We start from the raw sequence: 8,181 nt of genomic DNA, 5'->3' as shown, positions 1-8,181 counted from the left end.
ATGAAGCAACTCAAACGAACTCAAAAATGGCAAGAAAGCATACTAAGAGCGGGAAATATCTACAAAATTATTCATGTGCATGTGATGACTTGACAATTACCATGTCTAGAGCAAGCATGAAGCTCGTACAAATTGCTCTACCAAATAAAGGAGCGACCCATGCAGCGAGCTGATTATCTTTTAATTGTAGCTATGGCGGGGAAGTTGGCTGCTGAAGATGAACTTCTAGAAGATCGCATGGCACTTGAGCAAACTTGGCAAGACGAGCAGCTTCTTTGAAGTGACGTTCGGCAAGTATAAAGAGCACCTAATTATAAGACATAGAGAGCACCTTATTAGGTATAAAGAACACCCAATTAGCAGGGCCTCGAGTGCCAACGAAAGTGCCAGCCTCCCAATGGAATATCATTGAGTGGGTAAAATAAAGTTACTTATGAAAACGCGACAAAGACTGAATACATTCTAACTTTCTCGTTCAACTTTATCAAGTCGTTTTAAACCACAAGTAGATTCTCTACGGGAGAAAATTAAATTGTTATAGATTTCTTTACGTATGACAAACACATTCACCATAAGAACAAAATTGACATCTGATGATGAGCTAATGTAGTAATCATTTCTACCTATTGCACTAACTGCAGAGTTGTCGTGGGACACGAATAAGATTTTAGCTTCCACTGAAAGTCCCGCATTGACGGCATTTCACCGTCAAACCGCTTCGCTCGGCAAGCCTTGCTTGCGCCTTGCCAATTTAATGCCGAATTCGACATATTCGCTATGTAGGCTTAAGTGGAGCGTTCAGTCCATTGAATCGCCAGGCTCAAGTGATACATTGCTTTGACACAATATGATGAGCTAGCTTTGTGTGAACTCCCGAGTTCGCGGCTACGTTAGTTCTACACTTACAGACGAATTTTTCCCGTAGGACAGGACCAAATTTTCGACCATATATTAAAGATAGAGGTGCGGATGACGATTGAGATGAATTCCCAATGAGATTCTCACGCCTTTTCAGTGAACCCACAGATTTAGTTGAATTCATCAAGCAAACAATATTTATAAATAAATTTTAGATGAATCATGGGTCATTATCTAGGTTAAAATTTACCAATTGTTCGCGAGAATCTAAAAACTTTCGATTAGGCGTGCGAAATTTTCAAGTAAAAAAGTGTCGATAAATCCAAAAAACAGAAGTCCAGGGAAAGACAAGAAACAGAAATTCATAACTTTGATTCTTTCAGTAAAGTAAAAAATTACACGGCGACTATTTCCCTGAATTTGAATTGAGCGGAAAATTCAGCCTATAATTGGAACGGAACTAATTCATGCCAGCATATCTTTAATAAACGATCTTAACCGTGTTCAAATGTTGTACATATTAACTTCTGGTCACTAAATCCAGGATCGAAGGACGCAAAATTTACCAACATTGTTGTAGTTGCTGCTGTGGGCTCACTCTAAAAGCCAACTAGGCCCAACCCAGTTAAAAATCCAAGGCGTATCGCCGGCGTGTTTGGGTAGATTAAGGTAGAGACGCTCGGTTGGGGCGCCCGAGTAACATCTCCGCATCAGCGGCGAAATGTCCACTTTTTATGCGCGACGGTTCGTTCTTAAACGGCACACGGCCGCGGCGCGTTTCATAGACTGACCGCGCGCGGCAGCGCCTCTATCATAGGCGCAACGTGCATGAAACTCCTACGCAACTTACATGGCCGCCTCCAACTATTTATTTAAAAAAAAAAACCTCGGCGGTATATCGCCGAGATTATTGCCTCTGCACTACCATACTGGATATGCGTACACATTCATGTGAACGTGCATGCATTTCCAGCATGACAGTACAAGCAAAGAATCTCGGGATATACAGCCGAGGACATATTAAAATGATCAAATACTAATTTCCATAAAACATAAACAAAAGTAAGGTTTTGAATANTATGTGACATGAATTAGAAATTTATCTCTTGTAGCTACAAGCATTACTTTTCTACTGCCACGTACTTGTCAAGTATTTTTCTGCTCTTGCACCTCTTAATAGTATTTCCATGCCTTCAAGCACCCTGAGGTTTTTGAAGGTAGCCAAATAAATCCGGATATTTTGTCCTATAATTAATGTAATTATTGTCTTACAACACGTAAGCTTAAAAAATTGGTACAATCAATTCTCATTTCGTTCCATCATATGCCTTGACAAACGTACGCATGTACGTACATACATCAACGCAGAACGAGCTTTTAGTCAAACTGTAAGCATTCAAATTATTTAAATTGATTATGAACTGAGCTCACATTCTTTTTGTCAGATAGAAGTATTCCATTTACCAAGAAATTGACAGTGTTCTGAGATGTCTAAAAATGCAATGTCTCTGTGTAAACATCGGTATACGATATCATCAACGGTCTTTTGTTCAACAGGAGTGGATGTCAAAGTTTAAGTTTAGGTTCGAACACCAACTTACGCACGCACGTGTTCGATTGAGGAATCGATTATATATATATAGCAGCCGGAACATGGTCGTAAGTAGCAGGCGGCCCCTCGTTTGTAAACAACCTTAAAGTCTCGCGCAAATTATCGCTGATGGTCGCAGAGCGGCCCGTCCATCGCCTCCCGCCGACGAGCGCAATATCGCCGAGGTTTGGGAGAAGCGGCCAATCTGCCGTTGCGCGCTCATAATCGCCCTCCACGCCGATAAACAACGGCGCCACGGCCTCAAATTTTAACTGGGAAGCATCAGCGTTTAATACGGCTCATGATCGTAATTCCAATCCACCCTTTGTTCGTGTTCCAGGGGAATTCAAACTCCACTTGTATTACTTATTTAATGTTTCAAGTTCTAGCCCTAAACTTTCCTGAAAACAAACAAAAAAAACTAATCAATAAAATGCTAAAATAACAAGGTTCTTACGAATGATAAATATTTACAAGAGAGATCATATGAACACATTCTAAGTAAATCTATTCACAATAATATGTACACGATAGTCACACTTAAAGTCCTTCGCTAGTACAAGACACGTACCTTCGTCACGTCTCCGCACCAAACAATAACTAGAGCAGCGTTCCTAGAGTGCGGACGTGAACAGTAAGATCGTCTCTAAATCTAAAATTTCAAAAAAATGTCTTCAATTAAAACCCTAACATTGCCAAAAGCGATCGCGCGTTCAATTACTTTGTAAACACGACCGTTTCCATTGCAAAGCAAACTAGAATTGAGCTCAAGAGTCTTAAGGCTAACATTGAAAAGATTTCGAAAGTAAAGAACTTCCTTTTTCAGACGCCATAAAGGATTGAGATGAGATGCACGAGATTCATTTCTATTGAAACACCAAAATGAAACAGCTGGGAATAAATTGCTGGAGAGGGAGTGAAAAGGACAAAAATATGCAAGTATGGAACTGTCCAACTTCAGATATTTTTTCCGCTGTATCGATTCCTGCAACGATAAAAAAAACAACATCGGTGATAAAAATAAGACCTCTGGACATCATAAGAGAAAAGCGACACTGAAAGTCTTACAAAAGGCAGCTAATTCAATATGTACGACAAGACAGTCGGTATCAGCAAGGGAAATTTGGAGAAATAAAATATGAACTTCGTAAGACGACGTTCATTACTTCGTTATGAGATCGTCAATAAGAAATTAGTAGCCTTTTTCTTTGAGAATGAAATTGATATTAGGATATAGGCTATAGCAAAAAAAATCAGACGCCTTTCCCAGTTAAAATTTTAGGCCGTGGCGCGCGTGTTTATCGGCGTGGAGGGCGATTATAAGCGCAGAGCGGCAGATTGGCCGTTTTTCCCATATCTCGGCGATATTAAAAAGTGGACATTTCGCCGCTGATGCGGAGATGTTACTCGGGCGCCCCAACCGAGCGTCTCTACCTTAATCTACCCAAACACGCCGGCGATACACCTTGGATTTTTAACTGGGTTCGGAGGAATATTTCGCGATCTGTTTTGGTTATTAAACAGCAACTATACATTCTAAATTCGGTCGTTGATCACCACTGTATGGTTTTATGTTATAAGCCAGTGCAAAAAACAGCATTAACAAAAAATAACTGAGAATTTACCGATAACTTTGCGCCACACGCGAATAAGAATGAATAACAGAGCACATAACTGGGAGCCTCATATAACTTTCTCCAGGTTTACCTCGACAGTAGCGAATGTTGTCATTGCGATCACGTTCACATGGCCATGAGCTCGCGTGAGATGTGAAATTGTGAATTCATTGCGATATTTATAGAAATTAAATTTAATCGGGATCTCGCCCCCAGCATTGGCGATTTAATTACATTCAGAGGAGTTACTGCTTTTATCTGAAGCTAGAAACTCGCTAAGACATCGCTTTTGGCGGGCGAGGTCAGCGCAGAGTGAGTGAGCAACTGCAGTCAAAATAGAAACTAACAATTAACAGCAAAAATGAATAACTTGCTTCGAATAATCAATTCTGAGATGTAAAACCAACGAGAATGTATGATTTTGAGGCAAATAAATGCTTTTTATAACTGCATTGTTAACAAATTCATTGCAACACCCAATTTAAGACGAATATTTGAACTCTTATTTCCTATAATAAGGCCTAATGTCATGACAACTAACTGCATAAGAATCGAAAATTCAAAATGACTAATTGTATGTCAACGGAACCTCCCATTGACGAAGCCATCATTTGTGTTAACCAATTCCACGTCATCCCACCCGGCGCTCTCATGAGGACCTCGTAAAGCCACAAATTAATATGGCCGCCACACGCAATTCCCGCGTCCATGGAGCGTCAGAAACATGATCAATTACTTCACCAGTAACGTTGGCGGCGCTACAAGCGCGGATACTGCATGTCTATTCCCGGGGGGAGGAGGGGGTCAGAGATGATGGGGGAATGCTATTCACTCGAGTTTATAGAATAAAGTAAATAATATCGACAACAAAACGAATGTGGTCAGCGATAGAACTCGAATCCTGGCAAACGCGAATAAGATTAACGAGCGTTTCGAGTGCGAGCAGGACAAACTCTTATTGGACATGCAGCCAACTTGAAAAATGAGACAGCAAGCAAGAGAAATAGATGACCATTAAATCCTATGAATCTTTTAATGCAAGGACGCTCCTTTCAATTTTCCAGGCGATGTTGGATTGTACTTACGGTTCGGAGTCAATCGAGTAATTCAAAATACATGGGAATGCATTTATTTTTCATGTACATATATGGTGCCGTACGTAGTGCAGTGACTCGGTCTAGTACTGAAGAAAGTATTGGACCGTAACGGAAGTATTTACCAGTTAATTGTTCCACTCATCTTAAGCACGTAGATGGTGCCGTACCTAGTGGAATGACTCCGTGAAATACTGAAGAAAAGTATTGGACCGTAACGGAAGTACTTACCAGTTTGCCGTTCTGCTCACCTTAAGCACGTAGATGGTGCCGGACTCGGGATCAACGGAGAAGGCAGCCCGGCGACGCGTCCAGTGTTTGCTCTTGGAGACCGAGGGCGGGGCGACGGCGGGGGGCGGCGCCCCTGGAGACCGAAGCGCCGGACCCGCGAGACCGAGGACGATGTCACTGACGAGCGACGAAGAGACCGGGAGAAGTCGTGACGACGACTTTGCTATGGGAGTCAAGTGTGGCTGATGGGGTTTACTCAGAGACGATGATCTTGATTGGGAAAAATATTGACGTCTCGTAGCTTTGTTGTTAAGATTATCATCGTGGGGGTTAGGACTGGGATCCTGAGGGTGGGGGTCCTGGGTTTGGGGGACCCCGTCCCCACTGAGGGAGTAGTGCAGCACTCCCCAGCTGCCTCCATCACGGTCACGCGCGACCACCTGAAAGAATTGCTTGTGTAAATACCAGCATATTTTTAAATAATATCGATGACAAAGTGTTTATGTTTCGGCAAACCAACCAATATATAAATTCCTAGCAATTCAATACCTTCTAGATTTTCAATATCGTACTCGATTCAGTACAAATTCTACCCAAATATCTTGATAGGCCCGCGCCTACCAAATTTCAGTAGGCATATTTGTTATAAATGCGAGGCAGTGAAACCTCGCGACAGGAAGGCGCGCTCTTCATCAGAACTCAGGTCAGGAATCCAAGTAGCATTGGAACCATCATAAAAGCCCAAATACGAGCATTGGAATCGAATAAGGAATATCGAGAATTCAATCATTGCTACCCAATTGTAAATAACAGTTGAATCATCACCGGCGTATCACCGGCCATGCATGGCCACCGATAAACCGCCGATGTTGCTTACAGAATTTAGTCTTGCAACGAACGCATATGAAGAACATGCATGCCGCAGCGAGCACAGCTTTTACTGCAGGCTCATATCAGAGCTCATATGACAAGTCGCTGGCGTTACAATATTACTACAAGAACGTTATTGACTACTACATTGCAAGAAAAGTTCAATACTCTTACATGAACGTTACAGATTGTCACATTAAAGAACAATTTTTTTCTACTGCATCAAGTCAAACTAGATCATGGTCGGTAATTCATTAGTATTTGGAAGAGAAAAAGTTTCTGTGTAAGGGGTAGAAACTATATATTAATTTAGCATTTCAGTTCAATAGAATATTTCCGTGCAATATTTAACAGAGCAAACTGTACTACAGTCAGGGAACTGTACTATACTGTAATTAGGGAGCTGTAATAGTCAGGGAACTGTACTACAGTCAGATGTTAAAATCAATCTTGTGAAATAATATTAAAAACCCATCAGCCACTCTTGACATTCATTCTCATGCCACGTGCGCGTCATCTTACATATATCCGCATTATTTCACAAATATTCCAATTGCCTGGACTCGATTTCCCAGAGCCGCGCCAGCAAGTCTTTGCTTCAGTGCTTCAATTTTTATAATTCCATTCCGAGTTGAACGTTTTGCGCTCAGGAGTGTTGCGTGCGTACGGTTTTTCAGGCTCATCGCCGACAGCGACACAAATTATGATACAATACACTGCGCATTGTAAGCGTTAATCCAGCGTGCGAGGCATACAATATTTCATTGGCCTTTTCACTACACAGAAATATCTGTAACTCCACTAAGAAACATCTTGAGCTCTCGAGAAAAATTTTTTGAGTTTGTCACATAATTAGCTTAGGGTCCGCAGAAATATGCCAATGAAGCTATTGTAATGTTTCGATGATCATCCGTGGACTAGTCTTGTATTCCATCTTAAAAAATCAAGCACGAAACTCACAATGTGCTGAAAATTCTTTGGTCTGCATCATATTGCTTTTCTACCATTTTTAACGCTCTCTCCTCTGCCACTACCAAATGTGCATTAAATTCGTGCTAAATTAGCGATATCGGATAAGTGTTTTGCTAACGAACAACATAAAATCTAACTTAAAAATTTTCGATACCTGAAATTTTATATTAGCACAGGAGGCAAAGATTGAACAGTGCTCCTTTAAATCTGTGTCACGTCTTAATAAAAAGTAATACGAGTCTAGTAGTACGAAAAAATTAATCAGGACTTGGCATAGCGAGAGGAATGAACTGGACAGAAGTTTCCAGCTACCGGCGTATTATTGGCAGAATGATAAATAATTATCACCTCAAATATCGCTTAGAAGCTAATGAAAACCTAAAACATGAATCGAATTCTAATACGAAGAAAACAAATTGGAGAGAAATTCTTTGATTGTAGACCACGATTAGATGAAGTTCAAGATTGCAAAACACTGCATGAGTACATCAATTTATTAAAATATTAATTACTTCACAGATGCCGGCTTAAGAAATTTACGAGTATTGCATATGATGAAAATTATCTAGTCAGTGGAAAAAACCATGCAACAGTGGACCTTATTCAGTAACAGAAGATGTAAACATGGTATTTAGTTTGTTCAAAGAATGAATTATAAAACAATCAGAGTATTTTTCCATGGTCGAGTACCAATAGCTACTAAGCTAATTTGTAGATAATTTAAACCCTGATACAATTTCACCAAAGTTAACTTGTGAACAAATAGGTGAGCATGTTTCCTCACAACTCTCTCCAACTAAGAGACTATCGGAACGACACTGTCAACTGCGCTGGAATTTACACGGCATATAAAATTCATAGCCTCATTATGTTCGAGTTTCCTGAAACTGTGAGTTCCTATAGCTTCAATATACGAAAAAAAATCCAACAGTACGCTCATATTGTTGGG

This window comes from Hyalella azteca, unplaced genomic scaffold (assembly GCF_000764305.2).
Source record: "Hyalella azteca isolate HAZT.00-mixed unplaced genomic scaffold, Hazt_2.0.2 contig13524, whole genome shotgun sequence".
Taxonomy (NCBI): Eukaryota; Metazoa; Arthropoda; class Malacostraca; order Amphipoda; family Hyalellidae; genus Hyalella; species Hyalella azteca.
Note: the sequence above shows the minus strand (reverse complement) of the source record.